This window comes from Leptonychotes weddellii, chromosome 3 (assembly GCF_054177405.1).
Source record: "Leptonychotes weddellii isolate Sample4059 chromosome 3, ASM5417740v2, whole genome shotgun sequence".
Taxonomy (NCBI): domain Eukaryota; kingdom Metazoa; phylum Chordata; class Mammalia; order Carnivora; family Phocidae; genus Leptonychotes; species Leptonychotes weddellii.
The window spans coordinates 98,796,983-98,820,112 of NC_138371.1; the positions used below are offsets into that span (position 1 = coordinate 98,796,983).

General features: G+C 46.4%; 1 long non-coding RNA gene across 1 annotated transcript; it reads left to right on the forward strand.

Moving 5' to 3' along the window:
* Positions 1-14,972: 14,972 nt before the first annotated feature.
* On the forward strand, positions 14,973-16,336 carry LOC115938950 (uncharacterized). The gene is made up of 2 exons (XR_004073929.2): positions 14,973-15,266; positions 15,955-16,336. It is a non-coding gene; the product is annotated as an uncharacterized LOC115938950 (long non-coding RNA).
* The last annotated feature ends 6,794 nt before the right edge of the window (positions 16,337-23,130 follow it).

Genomic DNA, 23,130 nt, shown 5'->3' on the forward strand with positions numbered 1-23,130 from the left:
TAAAATGATACGTCCCTCATCCCTGGCCTTCCTTATCTCCCTTCTTGATTTGATTGTCTTCTCTAGCACTTGGCACTGTCTGATGTACTGAGCATTATGCCCATGTGTCTAGTGTCTATCTGTCCAAGCCCCATAGAATATAAGCTCCCTTTTGTGATTACTGCTAGTTTGTTCACTGTCATATCCCTAGAACCTCACACAGTTGGTCCTCAATACATGGCCATGGAATGTGATTCCTGGCCTACCAGCTAACTGGTGTCGGTGGCGTAGGCAAAGAACATGGGTGTAGACTCAGGGACACTAAGGTTGAACTTGGATCCACCATTTTATAACTGGTCGAATGCGAAAACACTCCTGAGTATCCAGCTCCAAATCTGAAAAGAGAGGTGATAACCTCCTGAGGGGGTGAGAGGTTTCAATAAGGTCTGGGACAATGCACCTGGCCCAACCCCTGCCATGTGGAGAGTTATCCCTCTTCCTTGCCTGGGCTGTGGATGAGAAGCACTGTTTTCTGAACTTGGGAAGTGAGCTGGCTGGCCCCGCAGCTACAGATCCCAGACGGAGCCTGTCTTATGTGTTGCCTTTCCTCCCACCCCTGTCAGGGTGAGGTGAGAATTTTCTGCAGGGCAGCAGCAGAGCCCCAAGTGCCTGTACTGACAGAGGGGTGACTGGAGGACAAGAGACAGTGAAGACTGCAAGAGTGGCCCTCTCCTTGGTGGCTTGGGCACTGGCAGATCAAGTTATGGGAACCAAGGCACTTTGTGTGTCCCCAGCTTGGCCCACGTGGGCCTCCCTGTCTGATGTCTGGTCCTTGACCTTGACTGCAGGTCTTTCTTCCATGGCTTCTTATTCATCAGTGGGGTGGTGGTTTCCCTGGAGAGAGGCAATGGGGCCCAGATGGGCTCTAGTCCTGGAAATTGAGCCATTAGAGATTCCCCTGTTGGTTTAAGCCAGGAGTTGACACACGTTTTTGATAAAGGGCCATGTGGTAAATAGTGTAGGCTTTGAGTGCCATATGGTCTCTTACAAAAAAGCAGTCATAGACAAATGAATGGGAGTAGCTGTGTTCCAATAAAACTTTATTTATAAAAACAGGTGGCAGACTGGATTGGAGCTGTGGGCCTTAGTTTGCAGACCCCTGGTTTAAGTCTCTGTATCACTGAGTCTCTCTCTTCCCACTCAGGCTAATACTTACTATTTGTCCCATGCTAAGCCTGGGCCTTTAAGGTGTCCACAGGGAGGAAGCCATTGAGTGGCCAAGCTGCACCGTGAACCCAGGTCTATCACACTGAAGGCCTGAATTTTCACCTGCGCAATGCACAGCTGTTCGAATGTAGGCTCGCTGTCCACTGCCGTGGCCACCTTCTACAGATTAAAGAGTCTGGTGGCACATGGGGCTCACTGCATCCTGGACATCCCGTGGGGTGGCGGGTACACAAACATCAGGGACATAGAGACCAAAGGGGGTGAGATCACTATCCTGAGGTTGTCCTCATGGCTTAGTGGTGGAGCCAACAGTAGCTGGCGATGTGGCAAGGAGGGGTGGGGTCCTGCTTCTGAGTTAAACCTTACACAGGGTCAAAGCCATCTGTGCTGGTGAGGGCAGTGGCCTGGGCCTTTCTGACTTGGCTCTATGTATCTTCTCTGGCCAATTGCACTAATTGTCCAGGCCCTGTCACAGAGGGACTTTTCAGGGAATCCTGAGCCCTTGGGGCATTGGGTCCCAGAACAGGATAAATGGCCAGAGCTGGCTGCATTGTAAGGGCTTGGTGCAGAGAGGCCAGAGGAGGTCTGGGAAGTGTCCTGCTGCAGTCTGAGCATCCCTGAGTGGGGTGTTGTTGGCTCAGAAGGAGATATCATGAACTGAGACAGAGGAGAATGCCACCCTGTGCTCATTCCCTCTTGCAGAGGGCCCTCTCACGGGAGCTCAAAGGAGAACCATGGGGGACCCTGGAGGCAGGAGGCAGGAGCCAGGGCAGTGAGAGGTCAGCCTTTTATCTGCCCAGACAGTCAGACTTCTGTTCCCACAGCCCCTGGACAAGGAGGGCAAGATAAGGCCAGGAACTCAGATAATTGTGCCTCCAAGGCGGTACAACTTCAGAGTTGGGTTATCCCAAAAGCACCACCCTGGAAACAGAGGGAAGAAAGAACAGTGAAAATAGGCAGGCGGAGACCAAAGCCTCAGGAAATAAATGGCCCAGAAGTGCTCTTGAATGGGAAACACAGCCTCAGGGTTTCTGAACTTTGAAGGAAAACTGTGGATTCTGTCCCCCTTTGACTGTCCTCCAAGATGGATTTTGACTTTTTCCAGCATTGTTTGTTTTCTCAGTGAGTTACAAATATCATTTCACTAAGATCAAGTGTAGTATCTGTTCTTATCAGTTTTAAAATAGCATGTTCCAAAAGGTCTTTAGGAAGCTCCATGATTCTTAGATAGGAAATGTCCTAGGGGGAATTACCAGAGCCTGATACAAGGAAATGTAGTTAAAAAGCCCATTTGAACCAACTTTCTTTCCCTCCTCCTGTGAAAGAAAACTTTGTTCTCCTTGGAAACTCACTATATTCTGCACATATGAATGGTGGTGGTGTGCAGAGGTTAAAAGATAGCCTAGGGGTTGGATGCCCCTGCCACTCACAGCAATGTCCTGTGTCCTGAAGATGGGGGTACCACCCACAGCACCCCCCTCACAGTTAGGGACAGTGGCTACTGGTGAGTATGACCAGCAAAGATTTGCTCAGCTCTTCAGACAGGCCAGATCACCCTGCATAGCGTGGGTACCCCGTATATTTACATGATATTCTTCCTTTTTACATCTTGCAATTTGTCTTTACTGAAGTCATTCCCTGAAGTTAGAACATTCTCAACAATCAACATTGATCTTTGACAACTTGTTTCCAAGATAAAATTGTATCTAGCTAAGTAGAAATTTACCATAATTTAATAATTACCTACCAATATTAGCTAATATTAGGTCATAATTTACATTTGGGGAGCTATATTACTTTAAGTTGTTCTTTAGATAGCTAGATATCTATTTAGCTATTTCAGTGAATAATCACAAGACATAGGCAATTTGATCTGAAACCTGAATTCTCGTGATAAGAAATGTCTCCCTAGGAGGATTGGTTGCTTTTTTTTCCTGTTACGATGTGTGTCTTGCTGCTCCAAGAAGCCCAACAATGCTTTGAGGGCAGGAATCTTGTCTTATACTTTATTTGCCTCTTCCTTAATCTCTAGGGCAGAAGAGAAGGATGGATGTTTCTACTGATGAACCAGGAATGTATAGTGTTTAGTAAAAATTTGTGCATAAATTGCTTTCATAATCAACTCTTCTGTCCAGTTTCCTTTCCTACTTCTCAGATTTTCTTCATGGAATCTGAGCATTGGGGTTCTGAAGTTTGATAAGAATTGTCCTCATGGAATTAATTGGTAGAGTGACTGACACCTGGGCATACATTACAGTCTGGTTGTAGGCAAACATTTAACCACAGTGAAAACATTTTATGGCTTCATGGAATGGAAATGTCTACAACGGAAAGATACTGAGATCCAAGCTCCCAAGTATCATCACTGACAACCAACAGTGACTGGATGTCAATGAACCACTCTGGCTTAGGCACCAGGCACTAGGCAGGAAGGAGTTTGCAGACTGGGTTACACGAAGCCCTTGGTGTCCAGCGATAACTAGAGAGTGAACCATCACAAGGGGCCCCTGGAGTGTGGTCACCCACCTCTCATCCTTAACTCAACTACATCAGATAGGCTCTTATCTCTTTTATATTTCCAGACTTCATCTAAGAATTTATTTTGTGGAAATACTATTTCTGCTGAAAATAATTGCAGTGGAGACTTGTAGCTGTGACACTACTTTGTGTGTGTGTGTGTGTGTGTGTGTGTGTGTGTGGGGTGGAGACCCTAGATGAGAAGCTACTTGTTTTGGAGTTTCAGGACACATGACCTTTATTCCAGAGGGGACCTGCACAGCCAGGTGTGGCCAGTGGCTTGAAGGGTATTTTGAATTCCTTTGCACTCTGATGTTCTTGGGTCTTGCTCCCCAACTAGGCTGAAGACATTTTGAAGAGAGGGTCTGTGTCCCCTGTATCTCCTGTGTGGTCCCTTGCACACAGGTGGTGCTCACTGGATCAAAATCAAAGTGCATCAGACTGAATTACGGTAATCTGAAAGTGGTGCTCTGGACTGGATACACCAGAAGTGGCTAGAAAGCTGAAGGTCTCATGGCTTGTGTCACCTGCTTCCCAAGGGGTACCTGAAGACTTGGAACTTATAAAGGGACCCCAGATGATGTAATCGGCTGGGAGTGAAGAGGGGTGTGTACAGGGGTCAAATCTGGAAACCGGCCCTGAATTTAACCACTGGTACATGTAGGTGCTGCATCGATAACCTGCCAGAGAGAAGGTTGCCTTTATTAATGGGCTTACTAATCGATTTTTGTCTTTGTTAATAGATTCTAGATGGACTCAAAGGGGGAAGGCATGAAAGAGGCAATGCTGAGCCCAAACCCCAAATCATCAAAACAACCTTGCTGACTTCTTTAGACCTGTGTGTCCCTGTCTGCCACATGAGGAGGGTGGTTAAGGGGATCCGGCCTGAACATTGCACTGACCTCGGATGAGAGCACAGACAGAAGAGGCCTTGAGAAGCAGAACACACTGCCGATAGTCAGGTGTACTGCAGAAATACCAGACTGAGGCAAAGAGATGGGAGCAGTGTCTGAAAACTGGTGGCATAGGAAAAAGTTTCGAAAGCATGCCCGAGGCCAAAGATGCTGTAGGCAGCACGTCTCACATTTGTTTCCAGCTATCTCTGTGAGGTCAGTAGGGTCCATAGACTAAATGTCTGTTCACCCTGCCCCAGGCCAAACTAGAACCCAAGAGAGCTCCTCCTTGCCTTGAACCTGGCGGTGACACCAGTCTGTTGCTGAGGACTGCAAGGAAGGTAAAGGGCATATGTGTGTGCATGTGTGTGTGTATCTCTATGCACATGTGTTTACAGGAAGGTACAGGAGAATGTAGGGCCAGTGGCAAAGTTTCTTCCTTTTGGTGACCCTACAGTCCTAGCATCAGCTCCTCAGCATCACCCCCATCCTGTCCCCCACTTAAGGACCCGAGGAATGAGATTCTGTGGTACAAACAGTGCACTCACAAAGCAATCAGACACCTATGTCCCAGTCTTGCTCCACCTGCTACCGCTGGCTGTGTGAATTCTTATAAGTCACTTAGCTTCTCTGAGCTTTACTTTATTTCCTCTCAAAGAGGGAGAGTAGTCTCTCTTGAATGAAGACGGGGAACGGATTTGAAAGGACCTAGTCAACTATAACACACAATGCAGTAATGGTCCTGTGGCTTGAAATATTTTAACAAAAGACAAAGCTGCCAGTCCAGGGGTGGTTCTGTGGTGGAGGCATTCCAGGAACTGGCTAGAAATTGGTGGGGTCTTTATTCTCTCCCAGTGCCCTTGCAGTGAACCCGGGAGGCAGCTGCCCACTGCTTCCCCAGGGGAAAGTGAGACCTGTGTGTGGGTTGGCCTGGCAGGCAGGACTCTCAAGGGCACAACCCGGCCCTGCTGTGCCACTATGGACATTCCATTAGTAGCTGCTGGGCCAGCAGGTGTGGGCCGGCAGAGGAGGGTAGAGCTGAGCACAAGTGGCCTGGGGTGGGTGGATAAAGAAAGGCCTTTTCTCCCGAGGCAGGAGAGCAACCTCAGGGCTGCACAGAGCCGAGGAGAAGAGCACGGGGTCATGGGCAACCTTCTCCCGGCATGGGGGGTGCCGCATCCCACAGGTGGAAGGAGACACATCTAGCTCAAAGCTGGACAGTGCCAGTGGTGCACAGTGAGGGCCTGGGGACACAATCTCTTGAACCTCAGTTTCCATATTTCTAAACGGGAATTAATAATATCTAAATCCGTGCAACGTCTTCAGGATCAAACAAGGTACCATGTATATCCTCACTGGGTATGGAGTAGGACAGAGCAGGCACTCAGCAACACCCACCCCTTTGTGCCTGCGTGAAGATCCACACCATCCGGAGTGATCCGTGCGGCCCCAGGAGGTTCGTCATGCCTGCCTCCCCCAGCCCCTGCCTGCCCCCCCCCACCATCTTTATCTTTGCCCAGATCTCTCTCCCAACTGCCTTCCAGCTGTCACCTGGGTATCTCAAAGTCACCGCCACTCTAGAGAGAATCCTCTTACCCCTTTCCTCTTGGTCTTATATATATATATAAACATATATCTACAGTGAACATGAATTATTTCTGTAATAATGAAACAGGATAAAGAAAACCTATTTTTTTTTTTAAATTTTAAGTGAAGATCAACTTAATTACATGGCTTAAAAAGCCAAGAGAGTAAGAGAAAGATAGAGAGAGAGAGGGAGGGAGAGAGAGAGTGAATCCTGGCTCCCCTCAAGCATTTACTTTTGACTGCATCTCCTGAGGGTGGAGGTAAAGGGCAGGCACAAAAACAGCCACAGCAGCCGGCCAGCCCGGGGGGGGGCTCTGCAGGGTTAGGCAGGACTGCCAGCGGAGGAGTGTGAGGATTCCAGGTAGGGCAGCCATGCAAAGGTGGTCAGAGTGCCGGGAGCAGGACAGAGTCCCGTAGGGACAGTGGCAGTGCAGGGACCAGTGGGTACCCAGCCCCTTGGGCTCGAGTGCACTGAGCCAGGCAGGGATGCAGGGTGACCCTCTTGGGCCTGGGTGCTTTACCTTCATGGATCCCTTCCCCCCGAAAGATTAAAAGTTGTATTTTATAGTGGCATTGGTCTAAAGACAAATGTAATATTTAGTATTAAAAGTTCATTTTTTTTCCTTTTGATTTTAAGAGAAACACACATTTTTGTGTATCTCTAAGAGCACCATGGGTCCTAACCACTTGCCTACTAAGCAGGTTAGCCCTGGCCGAGCCCTTCCTAGAAAAACCCCGCTATCCAAGAGTGTGCGTGTGAGGGGTCGGCTGTGGCTCTCTGCAAGTCACGTTGGTTGCCTCTTGGGTTTCAGTATCATCATATGCAAAACAGAGATAAAAAATACCTCCCGTAGGGTGGCTAGAGGGTGAAATGAGATAACTTATGGGAAGTGAAGCCTACTTTCTATCCTTTGAGTCAGGGAGATAGTCACCATAAGAGGAGAGTGGGTCAGGATAGTTTATAGAATTTGTACAAAAGGAAAAGAAAAAAGATTATGAAATTAAAAAAAAAAAAAGAAGGTTACTCAGGACTTCCAGCCATAGCTGAAATTAATTCACTAAAATGAGAATTTTTATAGAAGCTGAAGGAGAACAATGCAAATGACAAGTCAGTCTCAGGATATGATCAGAGGAAGCAAGACCCAGGTTCCCTGCAGATCAGGCGTCGGTTGTAGGCTGGAAAAGGGGGGTGGAGGGAGTCCTCCCAGGAGAGAGGGGAGCCCAAGCTTTAAGAAGCACCCGGCAGAGTTCTCGCTGTGAACCTGGATGAACGGCAACATGAGGTAAAGAAAGAAATGAACCATGAGAGAAGGCATTGAATGGTGCTTGGTGAACCGGGCAGGGGGCTCCATGTGCACACAGGTCAGAGTGTGCACACAGGTCAGAGTGAACAAGGAGTGCAGGGCAGGATGGGGACAGGCCAGTTGGCTGAGCCAAGAGGGGCTCTGAGTCCACTCGGAGGGGTGGGGGAAAGGAAGGGCATGTGAATATGGGGACCCACAGTACTCTGTGGAGACAGGCTTGGCTTGCATTGGTTGGACCTTCACATTCACTCATTCATTCATTCATTCATTCACTCACTCATTCGGTGTTTTTAAAGAGCCTGCTCTTCCCCATGGAGAACAAGACAGCTGAGCTCCTAGTGTTCAGGTGAGGCTGGTGCCCAGATGAGGCTAAGGGAACAAGGATAGTCCCCCCAAGTACCATGTAAGGAAGCTGACTTGTAGAGGTAAGAAGTTTGCTGGAGCCACAGCTGGTGTGAGAGGTCACAGTGGCCTGCGTGCGTTCTCTGGGCTGCTTTCCCCTGCCAACTGCACCCCCTCTGATAGAAGCATCAGGGAGCCCACGTATTAGGGGGGCACTCACAGCTCAGAAGGGAGCAGCTTGCCAGAGCTCTTGCAGGGGGCCTTGCCCTGGCTCTACAGACCTGGGCAGACTGTGCCATCCCATCGTTGGGTGCTATGTTCGGCAAACAGGGACAGAGACTGGGCAGGCGGGAGTGAACCAGCATTCACTTAGGACACATGCAAGTACTCAGTAAGTGGCAGAGATGAACGTGTACCAGGTACTATACTAGGAATTTTATCTAGGATAATACATTTTATCCTCAGAACAAACCCCTGAGGTAGAAATTATTATTATCCCCATTTAATGGATCAAGACTAGCTGTAGAATTTATGGGGCCTAGTGCAAAATGAAAACAGGGGCTCCTTTACAAAAATTAAGAATTTCAAGATGGTGACTGCAGAGCATTAACAGAGTGCATGTGGGGCCCTCCAAGGGTGGGGGTCCTGTGTGACTGCCTAGGACAAAGCTAGCCCTGTCCTGGAGGATGAACTGAGACGCAGGAGGCCCAGTAACATGTTCAAGGCCATAGGCAGGTCAGAACAGGTTCAGACTCACACCCAAATCTTTGAATTGTAAAGCTGGTGTTCTGACCTCTTCATCACTAGCAAACTGGTGCACAGGGAATTTGAGCTAAATGGTTTTAAAAAGTATGGAAGGGGAACCTGAACGTGAAGCCTGTGCTTGCTGAAGGTGGTGTGCATGGTTCTAGCGTTTGGTAAGTCTCTCAAGAGAAAGTACCATTTCATAGCCAGTAGACTTTGCTGCCTGGTGAATATAGAAATCACAGACTGGGGCCCAAAACAAAAGGCAGGCAGGCATGACTGCTTTATCTGGTTTTGATTTAGCAAACCATAATGTCCTTCACTTTAAGACTCTGGTGAGATTATATGTGCCCACAGCTAAGATGTGAAGTTTCTCCATTCCAGGAGAAAATTTTTCCAAGGGGGAGAAATGGCAGTGCTGGGGCCTGGAGTTGGTTGACAGCTGCATACTTAAACCCCTCTTAAAAATGTGCATTGTACGCAGGAGAAGGGGGAGCAAGGGGCTCTGGCTGTCTGTGTTCTCTACAAGTGATGTGCTAGTCAGTGCTTCACATTTGAAGTGGAGATAAAAGGCCTCCATCAGGGTAAGAAGGGTGCAGTAAGATGACCTGGTAGCCTTGCCCAGGGTCTGCCCCCATGAATACCCTGAAGGGCCGGCTTCCCCCTTAGGGACCTGGAAGGGGTTTGGGGTATGTCCATTGAGCCCCAAATAGTATGCTACCCACAATGTTTTGGCAGTAAGAGAAAGAAGGGGTGGCTTTACCTACAGAAGGACTTTGCTAGAGAAGCAGAAACAAGAGAGAATATAATAAAGTGTTGTAAAGAGCTATTAATTGTAGTTGTTTTAAACTTCCAGTCTGGTAATTCCCTGCCATGGCTGGTTCTGATGCTTGCTCTGTCTCTTCAAATTGTATTTTTTGCCTTGTAGTGTGCCTTGTAATTTTGTTGACAGACAAGATGTAGTGGGTAAAAGGAACTGCAGTGATGTGGTGATGGGGTGGGGGGGAGGGGAGGCATCCCATAGCCCTGTGAGCAGGTCTCTGTCTTTCGGTGAGCCTGCGCCTCTGGACTGTGAACTTCATGAGTGTTTCTATTCCTTTTTTCACCCCTTAGGTGGGACAGGATGGGTAGGATGGGCTCGAGTTGGGTAAATCCCTTCCTCCAGGTGAGAAAGGTTCTGATAATACCCTAACAGATTAGGCTCAGGTTAACAGCAATTGACCTTGAACAATGGAGAGGGTTAGAGATGCTAACCACCCCCACTCCCACAAACAGCTGAAAATCCACGTATAACTTGTGACTCTTCCCAAAACTTAACTAATAGCCTACTGTGGACCAGAAGCCTTACCAAAGACATAGTCCATTAACATATTTTGTATGTTATATGTATTATATACTGTTTCCTTACAATGAAGTATGCTAGAGCAAAGAAAATGTTATTAAGAAAATCACAAGAGAAAATACATTTACAGCACTGTACTGTATTTACTGAAAAAAATCCACGTATAAGTGGACCCATATTGTTCACACCCCTGTTGTCCAAGGGACAACTGTAGCTTCCACTGAGGCAGGCCTTATTCAGAACAGGTGCTCTGGTCTATTTCAAGATACATCCTTTTTCCTTCTCCTGCTGGAAGCTTGAGGGGATTTTCCTCTGATAAATACTGTGGGAACCAGGTTGAGCTCTAGGAAGTAAATCTCACAGTACTGTGGGGGTTCCCTATGACCCGCTCCCCCTGGAGTTTCTAACTCTCAGAGTCGTCCACACTGAGTCTTCAGCAATTCAGTCAGCCTCAGAGTCACTAATGAGAGGGGGTGAAGATGTGGGGTCAGGAGAAAGGGCAGGTCACAGTGCCAGGAAGGTGGGCCATGAGTCCTGCTCTGCTGCTGTCGCCCGGGCAACAGGAGCTGTGGGTTGGTGACAACCCCGCATGTTCTCTGGGGGAGTCATGCAAGGGCCCTGCTGAGCCCACGAAGCCTGTGATAGAATCCAGTGTCTTGGGCTCGGCTCCTGCTGTCCCGAGAGGAAACCCACACTTGTCCGCATCTGCCATGGCTAAGATTTTGCACACTATTTGTACTGGAAGAATGTACAGACATGAAAATGCCTAATAATGAAGGGCAGGAGCCAGCACTCCCTCAGAAGTTCGGATTACATGGAGATCCCAAGAAAACCCTAGGCAAAGATGTTGGGGTGTTGGGGGAGAATATGAAATAAGAATCAGTGCGGGAGTGGGAAAGAGTGAGGTGGGGAATTCTGGGGCCAGCAGCCCTGGTCTTAGAGTTTGTTTTGTTTTGACTTTCTGTGCATTTTAACTCACTATTCACTGACCTCTATGTATATGCCAAATTCTGGACTAGGAGCTACTGAGTGTGATTTTTAAAAGGTGTTTCCAGCGTATGGAATGGACACAGGCCTGGGAGCATTCACCTCTCTGTGCCAGACCCCAAGGAGGGGGCAGGCGGGGTTATGGAGTCCCTTGGGAGGTCAGGATTTCCAGGAAAGGGACAAATCCAGGAATTTGTTGGGGCCGCCGTGTCCTCAGGGCCACGGTGGCTGGTTTTCTAGTGTTCGGGGAGGGCCTAGGGAGCTTCAGGGGAATGACCCAGGCCTTAGGGATGAGCAGGGGTGAGGCAGGCAGGCAGTGTGTATATGTGAGTGTGAACGTGAGTGTGTACGTGTGCATGCATATGTGTGTGCAGGAGTACCCAGACAGCACTGGAGGTGCAGCTGGAGACACAGAGCAGTCCTGGGCATCAGGAAAGGCCATAAGAGAAGGTTCTAGGGGACAGCCCTAGCAGGCTGTGGAAGGCATGATGAAGGGCAGCTGCTGGCCTGGTGTGGGTCAGGCCCAAACACAAAACAGTGGGCAGTGGTACACTGAGGTCGGAACTGAGGCCTGGCTGAGGAACCGTGGGGTGGCTGGTAGGTTCTGAAGATCTGTGCCACACACAGGTTCTCTCTGTACAAAGCTACAGTGTAATTTCCCAGGCACAGCCTGCATGGTGCTGGGTGGCAGAATGCCCTGTCCACATGCACCCTAAGCACCCCTCAGCTGGCCTCTGCTGGCTCTGGAGTCTGACAGCCTATGTCCACAGCCCTGTGCCCTCAGTGCCTGGGAGCCCTGGGGTAAGCCATCCCCTGAGCCTCCAGTGTTTCCTCTGCAAAACAGTTAAGAAAATGCCCATGGGCCCACGCTGTGGAGAGGTGACCCATGCAAGGCCCTACTAAAGGGCTCGGCATATAGGTATGGATATTCTTCTTATAGTATCAAAAGCAAAAACAGCAGCTGTCTGTAAGGGAGACTCGAGAGATTAGGAGCACTCACAGGCCAGGTTTGCTTTGATAAATTCTGTTAACAACAACAGCCACAGATACCACTATTCCTGGGCATGATGCCAAGCCCTTATTCTCTTGCTCATCACATGACTCCTGGGAAGTAGCTGTTATTATTCCCACTTTCAGATGAGAAAAGTGAGGCTCTGACATATTGTGTACCTCCTCAAAGCCTGCAAGTGTTGGAGGTGGGACCAAACCCAGGTCTGGCTCCACAGCTCCGACTGCGGGGCTCAAGCCCTGCTCTGCCTCCAAGTCACTATAAGAGAGAGGACACTTCATAAACTCCTTCCCTGGGCGTGGGGGACCTCATAGGAAATGGGCAAAGGCCATGAACAGGTACTTCTCAGAAAAAGGAATACAATATGTTGTGGAGGTATGAAAACATGCACAACCTCCTCTTTCTGTCAAATAAATAAATAAATAAATAAATAAATAAATAAATAAATAAAATCTTTGAAAAGGGGGGGGCACTGGGTGGCTCAGTCAGTTAAGTGTCCGACTCTTGATTTGGCTCAGATCATGACCTCAGGGTCATGAGATTGAGCCCCATGTCGGGCTCAGAGTGGAGTCTGCTTGTCCCTCTCCCTCTATTCCTCCCCCTGCTCATGCTCTCTCTCTCTCAAATAAATAGATAAATAAAATCTTTAGAAAACAAACAAACAAAACCATGCACAACCTCACTTATAATTACAGAGGCACATTCAGAAGTGACAACATGGTTTACTTATCAGATTTGCTAAGATGTAAACTGCCCAGTATGAATGAGGGTGTGAGGAAAGAACGACTTTCATTAGCTACTGGTGGGTGTTAGATATTCATGTGACCTTTCAGAGGGCAATTTTTTAGTACCTACCAACATTGTGAATGTTCACACTCTTTGTGCCAGAAACTAAATGTGTGTGTGTGTGTGTGTATTTATCCTAATCATATAGCAAACTCATATAGTTACACATATATGTGTAATCACATAAACCCTACTTAATAGGTTGTAATGGCAGCACCATGTCTGGTTTTAAAAAAATCAAATAAAGACTGTCCACAATCTAAATGTCCATTGGTGAAGGAACTGGTTAAATAAAATAAGCAATTCATTTATATATTCATACAATTCATACCATGCATATAGCCCTGAGAAGAACGGGTTGGTCTCTATATGATGATTAATTATAATCTTCAGCATATATTCTTATGAAAAAAAGCAAGATGAAGTAGAATATATAAAATAAGTTTCATTTTGTAAAACAAAAATAATTGTATATACATATGATATTTGTAGTAGGCTTCTCATAAATCAATAAATTGCTCTCGAGGTGGGATGGTATCTTTCTCTTTCCTATTATTAACTCTTGATTCATTGTTCACATTTGTGTTTAGCTTGTGCTTGTTGGGCCCATTTTGTTCACACAGTCTCTGGAAGGCGTTTTGGTTGGGGCCGCGGAAGGCCATTTGATATATGTACGTATATCTGCCATCCAAAGAGGGAAACTGATTTGGCTTGCCAACCTCCCCCAGCTGCCTCTTCCTTCTCATTGTAGATGGGCTGATGCGCTTCCACTGCAAACACAGAATGCCTCTTATCCCATACCCCTCTGTTTCCCAGGGTGCGCTGCGAGTCCCCAGAAATAGTTGTCCAACCATGGGCACCCTTGGAAAGGTCCAGCTGCTGACGGTGCCAATGCCATGTGACTCCTACTGCTTTGGATATCTGGAGGGGTTGAGCAATGGTTGAGATGGAATTTCATCTGGCACTTAATGCAATCCTTTCGGCTTCTGCCAGAGGCAGTGAAATCTATATAAAGTTGACAAACCTGACCGTCTCCTCACTGAGCATTGACCCCTTCCATCCAAGGGCAAGGCAGTGGATTTCTGCACATGACTCATTTGCAGTACCTGTGGCATTTGGGCTTATGGGAGTTGGTTGGGGCCAGAGGGGTGGGGCAGGCCTGGTGGGGCAGGAGCAGAGGGTCCTCTCCATTCCAACCTCTGCTTCTGAGAAGCAGTGATGTAAACTGAGACAGGATATAGACACATCCTGCCTGAGTTCACAGCAAGAAAGAGGGCCCCAGGGTTCTCTTACAGCAAAGAGCCTGCAATAAATCAAGTCCTAAGGGTAATCTAGAATGGTATGCAAGTGAGGGCTGTATCCCTGTGAGCTCTGGAAGGGAAGTGTCTGCAGCCATTGGTCAAGGTCTGAAACTTGAATCTTAGAGAACTGCCTGAGAGTGGGGGCAGGGGCAGGGCTCCTGGTGAGCAAGCCTGTCCTTTCCAGCCAGGGGAATGGCAGCAGGCCTGCACTTCCCCAGCGCCTGTACTGGAATGATTACCGTGGCTTTCCCTTCAACCCTGGCCCGGACACTCACATCTAAGTTCACTAGTGTCTGACTCACACACTCACAGAAACTCACATGCAAGCACTAATGCACATGAGCTTCCGGATCCAGTCTAGTGTAAAATGAAAACAAAGATGCCTGACATTTATCGAGCCCTTAGTATGTGTTAATCTCTGTGCTGAGCAATTTACAAGCTCTTAATTCTCACAGCCCAAAGAGAAATACCCTATCACTCCCATTTTGCAGCGGATGAAGCTGGAGCTGAGAGAGAGGCTAGCTTGCCGCAGGCCCCCGGCTAATAGGTGGCACTGCTGATCCCACAGCAGGCAGCAGGGCCCTCACTCCAGGACTCTTGTCCTCCTGCACGCAGACTAGCTGAGCACCCTCCTGGGCACACGCGTGACTAGGCACACACAGGCACCTAGCCACAGTCCACTATGCTCAAGTTCCTCTGGTGAGGCCACACAACCACCTGGATTTTAAAGACCTGTAAACGAGTGGATGTCTCCAGTACCCATATTGTTATCATATTAATTACTTAACACGATTACACTATAGACTCAGAATGTCTCCCGTCTGACAGTTTCCAATGACCAGATCTAGCCAGGGTGGGGATAGAAGGGATAAACATTCACTTTTTATGGAAAGTTTTAAAAAGGAAATTTTAGTGGTTTTTTTTTTTTTTTTTTTTTTTTTTTTTATTGCAAAAGCCCACTGGCAGAGGAGGGTCGGGGGAGGCCCGGCAAAGTTTCCCAACATCCTCACAAAGAAGCTCAGGGTATACGATTTCCCGTCAGCAGGAAAGCATGTGCCGTCTTAGAAAGAAAGAGGAATTACAACGCCCCAAAGGGTCAAGGCGAGCCTATGCCTCCGCCATGTGTGTCCCTCCCCGCGGCCGGGACAGCGAGTCAGGGCAACGGCGGAGTTTACTGAAGTTTACTCCGAACCCGTCCCCGAGCCCTGGGCGGCCGAGCAAACAGCGCGCGACGTCCTCTCCCTCCTAGTAAGTCCCTCACTTACTAGTCTAGGGGCCAGTTTCTGCGGCAGATACTCGGTGGCCACCGCACAAAGACGTAGAGAACGGGCGGCGCGCGGGGCGGCGGTGGCCGGGCGGCCCCTCCAGGCCCCGGGGTGCAGAGCCGGGCCAGGCTTGGGGGCTCCGGGCGCAACCCGGCGACGCCGCGGGGCTCGGGCTGAGGTCCCGCCGCTGAGCCCGAGCTCCTGGCTCCCGTGGGCCCGGGCAGGCATAGGGTCCCGGGAACCCCGCGGACGGTGGACTGCTGCGGGCGGCGGGTACTCACCGAGGCGGGGCCGCGACGTGCCATTGACGCTGTTCATCGCCGATGGGTGCGGGGCGCCGGCCGGACCGGGGGCCGAGGGGGCAGCGGAGCGGTGGCGAGGGTCGCGCCGGCCTGCTGCTGACCCTCAGCAGCGGGGAGGAAGCGGCACCTGTGTCACGCTCCTCCGGCGCGGGCCGAGGGGAGGGGCTCCGGCCCGAGATAGGCAGACTTCATTTATTTTTTTTTCTGCAGACTTGGCTGGTGGGGTTCCACCCTTCTCTTTTTTCTTTCTTTCTTTCTTTCTTTTTTTTTTTAAACACACACACCCGCCCACATCTGAACTCTTCTCTGGTCCAACTTTCCTGCGCAAGAATCACATTTTTCTAACTGCGTTTCTGTTTCCATCTGCAGTTACCAGACTCAGAGGTTGTGGTGGAGAATTCCCCTGCGTGTGGACTGAAAAACTCCCAGATGGAACATGATGGCCTGGCCCAGCACTGTCAGGGCCGGGGACCAAACAGGGACAGACCTGCGTTTGAATCTTGGCTGGCTGCTCTGCCACTCCATAGCAGGGCGGCCTTTCAGAGCTGAGGGGCATTGGTGGCCTGGGAAGTCCCTGCATGACTGGCCCCTCAAGGCCTCTGTCGTGGGCTAATGTTCGGAAAAGATTCTTAGAAACAGGGATTGCTTGGACAAAGGCCATGTGATTTATTTGGATCACTTCTGCCTGAGGCTTCCAGACAATGTAGAGTTTGTAAAAGCTTCACTTAGGCAATTAAAAACTTGAAGCGGATTTTGACGCTCTGGTTAGTTAAATAGAGTCTACCTACATCACCCAGAAAGAATGCTATGTTATAGGTTGCATTTTTATCTCTCCCCTCTCCCCACCAGAGAGAAGGGCAGGGAACTTGAGACCATGTCACCCTTGTTTTAAATCTCAGACCCAAGAGACACCCTGCACTTCTCATGTCTGATGGCTGGCCCTTCCAGTGGGGCTTTTCATTGTTGTTTACTTGACAGTCCTAGGGCGAACTGCTGTGACACCCTCCCGGCTTCTCCCATTAAGGTTTCTCTGCTGCAGTCCCGGGGCCCCATTCCAGATGTCTGCACAATGTGTGTGCCCTTGGGAATTCCATCCAGGTTGAACACAATGTAAGGCTGCCCCCTGGAGGTGTGCAGTGCAGACACCTTTCCCAATTCAGTGTGGGCTGGACCAACTCCAGGCATTATTATTATTAGGACTGCCTGTTTGACACAGTGGGCAAGTGTTCATAATTCTCTTTAGTTAATGAAGAAACTCACACTGCTTATCAATCTTTAGTGAAACTCCCATGCTGGACATATACATGTCGATGTGAAGGGAACTATTCACAGAACGCTTTTGGCCACATGTGGAAACTTTTGAGTCTCCATTTCTTCGCTTAGAAAATGCGGACAAGAACACTTGCATTCCAGAGTTTTACAGAAGCAATGTCTGTAAAATAACAGTGGGACAGAACAGGCATTTACTAGAAACTAGCAACAGTTCGGCATTTTGTTTTGTAGTACGTATAGGTCCATGTTGGCTAATAGTATCCCTCGTATTCAGAGTTCATAAATTAAACAACTTCAGTTATCTGAAATGCAGCTGGGGAGCTGCAAGGAAGCTAAAAGAGCCTATAGGTAACCAAAGAACAAGTCCCCAGATCATTGCACCTCACTTACGGGAAGACTTCTGAAGGATCATTGACAGCCAACTGGCCTTTAGACATAATCATAAGACGTTTGCTTATGTCATTTGCCAAGGGAGGATGGGTTAAAAACACCAGAATGTAACAAGAATTCCTTACAAGGAGGAAGCCAAACAACTAACTAAAGAAAGGTAGAAAGCTCCACAAACTGTAAGGTCAGATACAAAAACAAAGTAGCATTTATTTTACAACTAAAGCTTCTTGGATCCAGCCGTGGGTGGAGGATGTGACTGCACCATGGGCTGGCAAGGAACCAGGGCTTTGGGACTCCAACTGGGTTTGAATCTTCACTGCCTTCCACGGGGCTGACCATCGGCATTTTATTTAACCTCTCTGAGCCTCAATTTTCTCATCTGTGAAACTGGAACAATCTTCAAAGTTAGGTTGCCGTGACTAATATCTTAGAAATAATGTGACAATACAATGTCTTTCTCAGCAAATAAGTTAAAGATATTAAGTTTAAGTTATTGAAGAGATTGGTCCCCTTCCCCTGATGGACACACTTAGAGTAAGGACCCCAGGCCATTCTGAAAAGAAGATAAATAGTGTTTAATGGTGAGTTGTTGTTTAGCTAGCAGGGACATGTTTGATATATTTTAAAAGATTTAACCATGGAAGTGTCTAATTTTAAAGAAATGAGGAATATTTTAAGAAGGCAGGATAATTATATGAAAAATTAGATTATATGGTAAGGGTCTGATGTTAAGTCACAGAAATGCAGTGTGTCTTTCTGTGCTGGATATTTATTAATGGAGTAGCAAGAACTCAGCTATATCTTATAACAATAAAACTGTTATCTCATTTAATTCTCATAAATACCATCAAAGAGGATATTGCCAAGGGCCCATTTTAAAAGTGAGAAAATGGAGGTTGGGAGCAGTGATAAGAATTTGTCTGAGGTAGTGCAACCAGGACTGGGACTCAGTTCTGGCAGCCTCAGTAATATGTGCAGGATGTGGCTGGGATAAGCTGCTGAGCTCCTCCTGAGTGAGAGTGTGTGATGGAGTCCCAGAGGGGAATTTTTCCTTACTTCCCAGAACTATATAGAGCAAGATTTGCCCATGGGAGGGGAATCCCTGCCCACTTTATCCCCACCCAAACGAACACCCATTCATTGCTGGTTCCTTCTTGGAGGGGCCCTACTGCAGTCTTTGTCTGTGAGCTCTTACAGATAGAGGCAGGCAGATTTTATTTCGGTCCTTTAAAATTTCTAATTAAAAGTTTGGCCCTGTGTCAAAGTGATAGATGTTCTTTGTGTTAAAAAAAAAAAAAGTAACAGAGAGGTTAAAAAAAAAAAGCTCAAACTCTTAACAACTGCTCATAATATCTAGCACATTCGGGTATATTTATTTCTAGTCTCCTACACATTTGTGGACATTTGCTTTATACTACTGAGATGTTACTGATTATGTGATTTTAAGTGCTGAGTTTTCACTACCAAACATTATACCATGACCATTTTCCCATATAAAAGTACAAAGCTCTTTAATTTGTTTTAATTACTAAGTTGCTTCCTTTTATTTGCTGTGATAAACCATATGAACTTAAATATCTGCCTTTCATATTTTTTCCCCCAAAGGTTTTATTTATTTATTTGAGAGAGAGACAGAGGTAGCAAGAGAGAGCATGAGCAAAGGAGAGGGAGAAGCAGACTCCCTGACTGACACAGGGCTTCATCCCAACACCCTGGGATCATGACCTGAGCGGAAGGCAGACGCTTAACCTACTGAGCCACCCAGCCACCCCGCCCCTGCCTTTCATATTTTTTCCTTAGCTTGTATCCCAGTAATGGAACAACTGGATCAAAGGTTACAAGACTATGTTTCAAGCTTTTGATACATTCATGAGTTGTGGCTGAGTGTTCATCTCAGAGCCTCTTGCCAGAATCAAGCATTAGATTTTAAATATTGATAATTCTGTAGATGAGAAATATGTAATTATTTGACTTTGCATTTTCTTGATTACTAGTGGGATTGAAAATACTGTCACATGCTTATTTAGAAATTGCATGTTCTTTTGGGTGAATATTTTGTTCATGTTGTTTCTCATTCAGAAGGGTGGTTAATGTTTTTCTTATTGATTTATTTCAGCTCTTTATACACAAAAGACAACAACACCTTTTCATATGCATTGCAAATATTTTCTCCTTGGCCCCCTTACTGGTTCTTTTTCATTAGCACAGAAACTTGGCTTAACTTAACTGATTGGCAAGTTGGAAGCTTTTAAGAAAACCAAACTGTGGCTCTGCATATTTTAAGAGGAGAGGAGAGTGGAAGCAGGGGTTTGGTTGGTTAAGGCTGCCACAAGCTGTGAGTAATGAGGAGCATGGGGTGGGAATGGCGAGGGTGGGGTCCAGAGAAGCACAGAGAGATCAGTGACAGCAGACTCCAGGAGCCTCTCCCCTTTCCCAGCGGCACAGAGATCTTTCTGAGAAGAAACCATAAATGAGGAGGTTTGAAGGCTTTTATTCTCTTTGGCCAAGAGAAGGGAGGGATTTGGGGTATGTAGCTGTGACTAAGAAGGCGGAACCAGAATGGCAATTACATTTACCAAACTTATGCTATGAGCTCCACACATTTTATCTCATTTAATCCCCAGAACAATCTCATGAGCAAAGAAAGAACAGGATTTGGAATGAGGCAGACATGGCTTCTCATTCCTGACTCAGCACTTGCAACTTTGCTAAGTGACTTTGCCTCCAAATTTTCTCGTATCAAAATGGGGTTAATGACACCTACATCTGATGTGCTCTGAAGAGGTTGATATAGGTTCTTCTTGGAAGTTCACACATTTATCAAGATGGTAAAGACAGAAACTTCATAGCACTAAAGAAAAAAGTCAAAATATCGTGTAATACACAGAGAGACATGGATATAACTCTGCCCACTCACAGATGAGAATAGTCATACTAAGGCCACAGGGACACAGGTGACTGTAAATCTATTTATCTTATTATAAGTTCCTTTAAGTGTATGGCTCAAGACAATAGACAGCATATTTTGTACTCTTTTGATAGCCCATTACAATTACATTAAAGGAATAATAAAAGAAATAAGCTCACAAAGTGAAAAGGTTCTAAGGGGGTCCTTCAGCATGTGTGAGATTTCAAGAATTCCAGCAAGATGATGGGGTGTGGGGAAGGTTGAGGGAGGAAATAGAGAGATGGAGAGTCCAGTCCAGAGGAAGCCCAGGGAGGCTGCAGGGAGACCAGGATATGTGTGTGTGTGTGTGTGTGTGTGTGTGGTGGCAGGGGGAGGGGAGGTAAAGATTGGACGAAGCCTGTCAGAACTACAGGGGCCTGGGCTCAGAGATGGCAGGTTGGAATGTGGGGTTGGAAGTGAGGATGAAGACAAGGAGATTGTTTAAAGTTTATTTGGGACAGAAGCAACTTCTCCCCACTTCCCCCCCCACCTTTGGGTACAAAATGTCAGGCCTTCCAGGGAAGTTTGCCCCTACAGACAAAAACATGTGAAGGACTTCTAAGGAAATTAAGAAACTGTGTGAGTCAAGGCTACTAGTGTGGGAAGGAGCCTCTTTTGGTGAAACCCTCCTCTTTCTGAGATTTGGTGGCCCTTAGCCTATTGGGAAGCTCCTCTCCACACACCCTAGAGCAGAGAACATTTAGTCCAGAAACAGATCTCTCAGCCAGATTTCTTCCTCCCAGAAGAAAGACTAATTAAGAAACAGATAGATTCAAACAATAGAAGACAAAATCCTTAACAACTCTTTAGAATGATCAGCTTGTTCTTTGATTTATAAACATTGATAGACATCTGTATATGACCAAGTCACATAAAAGACCTAGAATATGGAAGAAAAAGGCCAAGCTGAACAAAGGGAAAAACTAGCTTCAGTAAAAGAAACAGAGATAAATAATAAGAGGATTTAAATAAAACAAAGGGATAAGGCAGAACTTTAATATGCTCAGAAATTTGAGAAAATAATAAAAACATAAAATTAAGAGTGCTGTGCCATGTAAAAGGAAAAGCAAACAATGAAATAATTTTTGACAATGACAATAAAAACATAGAGATTACACAGACAATTAACAATATATAGATCTTCCTCAACTTAAACCCATTGTAAGATGAAAATATAAGTTGTCAATGCATTTAATCCACCTAACCTCCCAAACATCATACCTCAGCCTACTTTACCTTAAATTTGCTCAGAACATTTACATTAGCTTACCATTGGGCAAAATCATCTAACACAAAGCCCATTTTTAGCGTAAAGTATTGATTATCTCATATAATTTGTTGAATACTGTACAGAAAGTGAGAAACAGAATGGTTGTATGAGGATAGAATGGTTGCAAGTGTGTGGGTTGTTTGCCCTCATGATCACGTGACAGACCAGGAGCTGCTACTGCCCAGAATCATGAGAAAGGATCAGTCCCACATATTGCTAGCCTGGAAAAAGATCAAAATTCAAAATTCCAAGTACAGTTTCTACTGAATGTGTATGCTTTCATACCATTGTGAAGTCTAAAAATCCTATGTTGAACCATTCTAAATTGGGGACCATCTGTAATGGCTAAAATGAAAATCCAGTTGAAGAGGGGAAACTTAGAGCTGAAGGAATTACCAATAATTTATTTTTGCTTTTGTTTCTCTTGCCTCAAGAGACATATCTAGAAAGATGTTGCTATGGCCGATGTCAGAGAAATTACTGCCTGTGTTCTCTTCTGTGAGTTTTATGGTTTCAATTCTCACAATTAGGTCTTTAATCCATTTTGAGTTTTTTTTTGTGTGTATGGTTTAAGAAGTGGGCCAGTTTCATTCTTTTGCATGTAGCCGTCCAGTTTCCCAACACCATTTGTTGAAGAGACTGTCTTCTTTCCATTGGATATTCTTGTCTCCTTTTGTAGGTTAATTGACCATATAAGTGTAATTTTATTTCTGAGCTCTTTATTCTGTTCCCTTCACCTATATGTCAACTTTTGTGCAGATACCATACTGTTTTAATTACTACAGATTTATAGTATAGTTTGGAATCTGAAATGGTGATACCTCCAGCTCTGTTTTTCAGAACAAAAGAAAAAGAAGCTGTTCTTCTGCATAAGAACTAAACTTGTTGAGTCTTTATATATCCAAAGATGTCTTTATTCTTCTCTCATGACAATTGGATGGAACTAGAGGGCATTATGCTGAGTGAAATAAGTCAATCAGAGAAAGACAATTATCATATGGTTTCACTCATATGTGGAACATAAGAAACGGCAGAGGATCATAGGGGAAGAGAGGGAAAACAGAATGGGAAGTCATCAGAGAGGGAGAAAAACCATGAGAGACTCTTAACTATAGGAAACAAACAAGGTTGCTGGAGGGGAGGTAGGTGGAGGGATGGGGTAACTGGGTGACCAGCATTAAGGAGGGCATGTGATGTAATGAGCACTGGGTGTTATGTGCAACTGATGAAATACTGAACTCAACATCTGAAACTAATGATATTCTATATATTGGCTAATTGAATTTAAATTAAAAAAAAAAAGAACAAGGGAGAATGCCTAGGCAGAGAAGCCCCGGGATGTAGGCAACAGTGGGTGTGGCTGAAGGACAGGACAGGGAGGTTCCAGGGCTTTCTATGAGTTCTGGAGGATGGTGAACTTCAGGAAGGATAATGCTGTAGGAGACAAGATGATTGAGCAGCGGGATATTACTGAAACTGTGGTAAGAATACATATATTGCTTCTCCACAGGGGAAAAAATGTTGACTAAAAACCCAGAAAAACAAAAAGCTGTAAAAATATGCCACATATGAAGCTCACTAAAATATGGCATTATTTTGGACCATTGATGGAGTATGAGGAAAGATCACTCATTTCCACCTTAAGTCCCTTCCCTGGGTAGAAGTA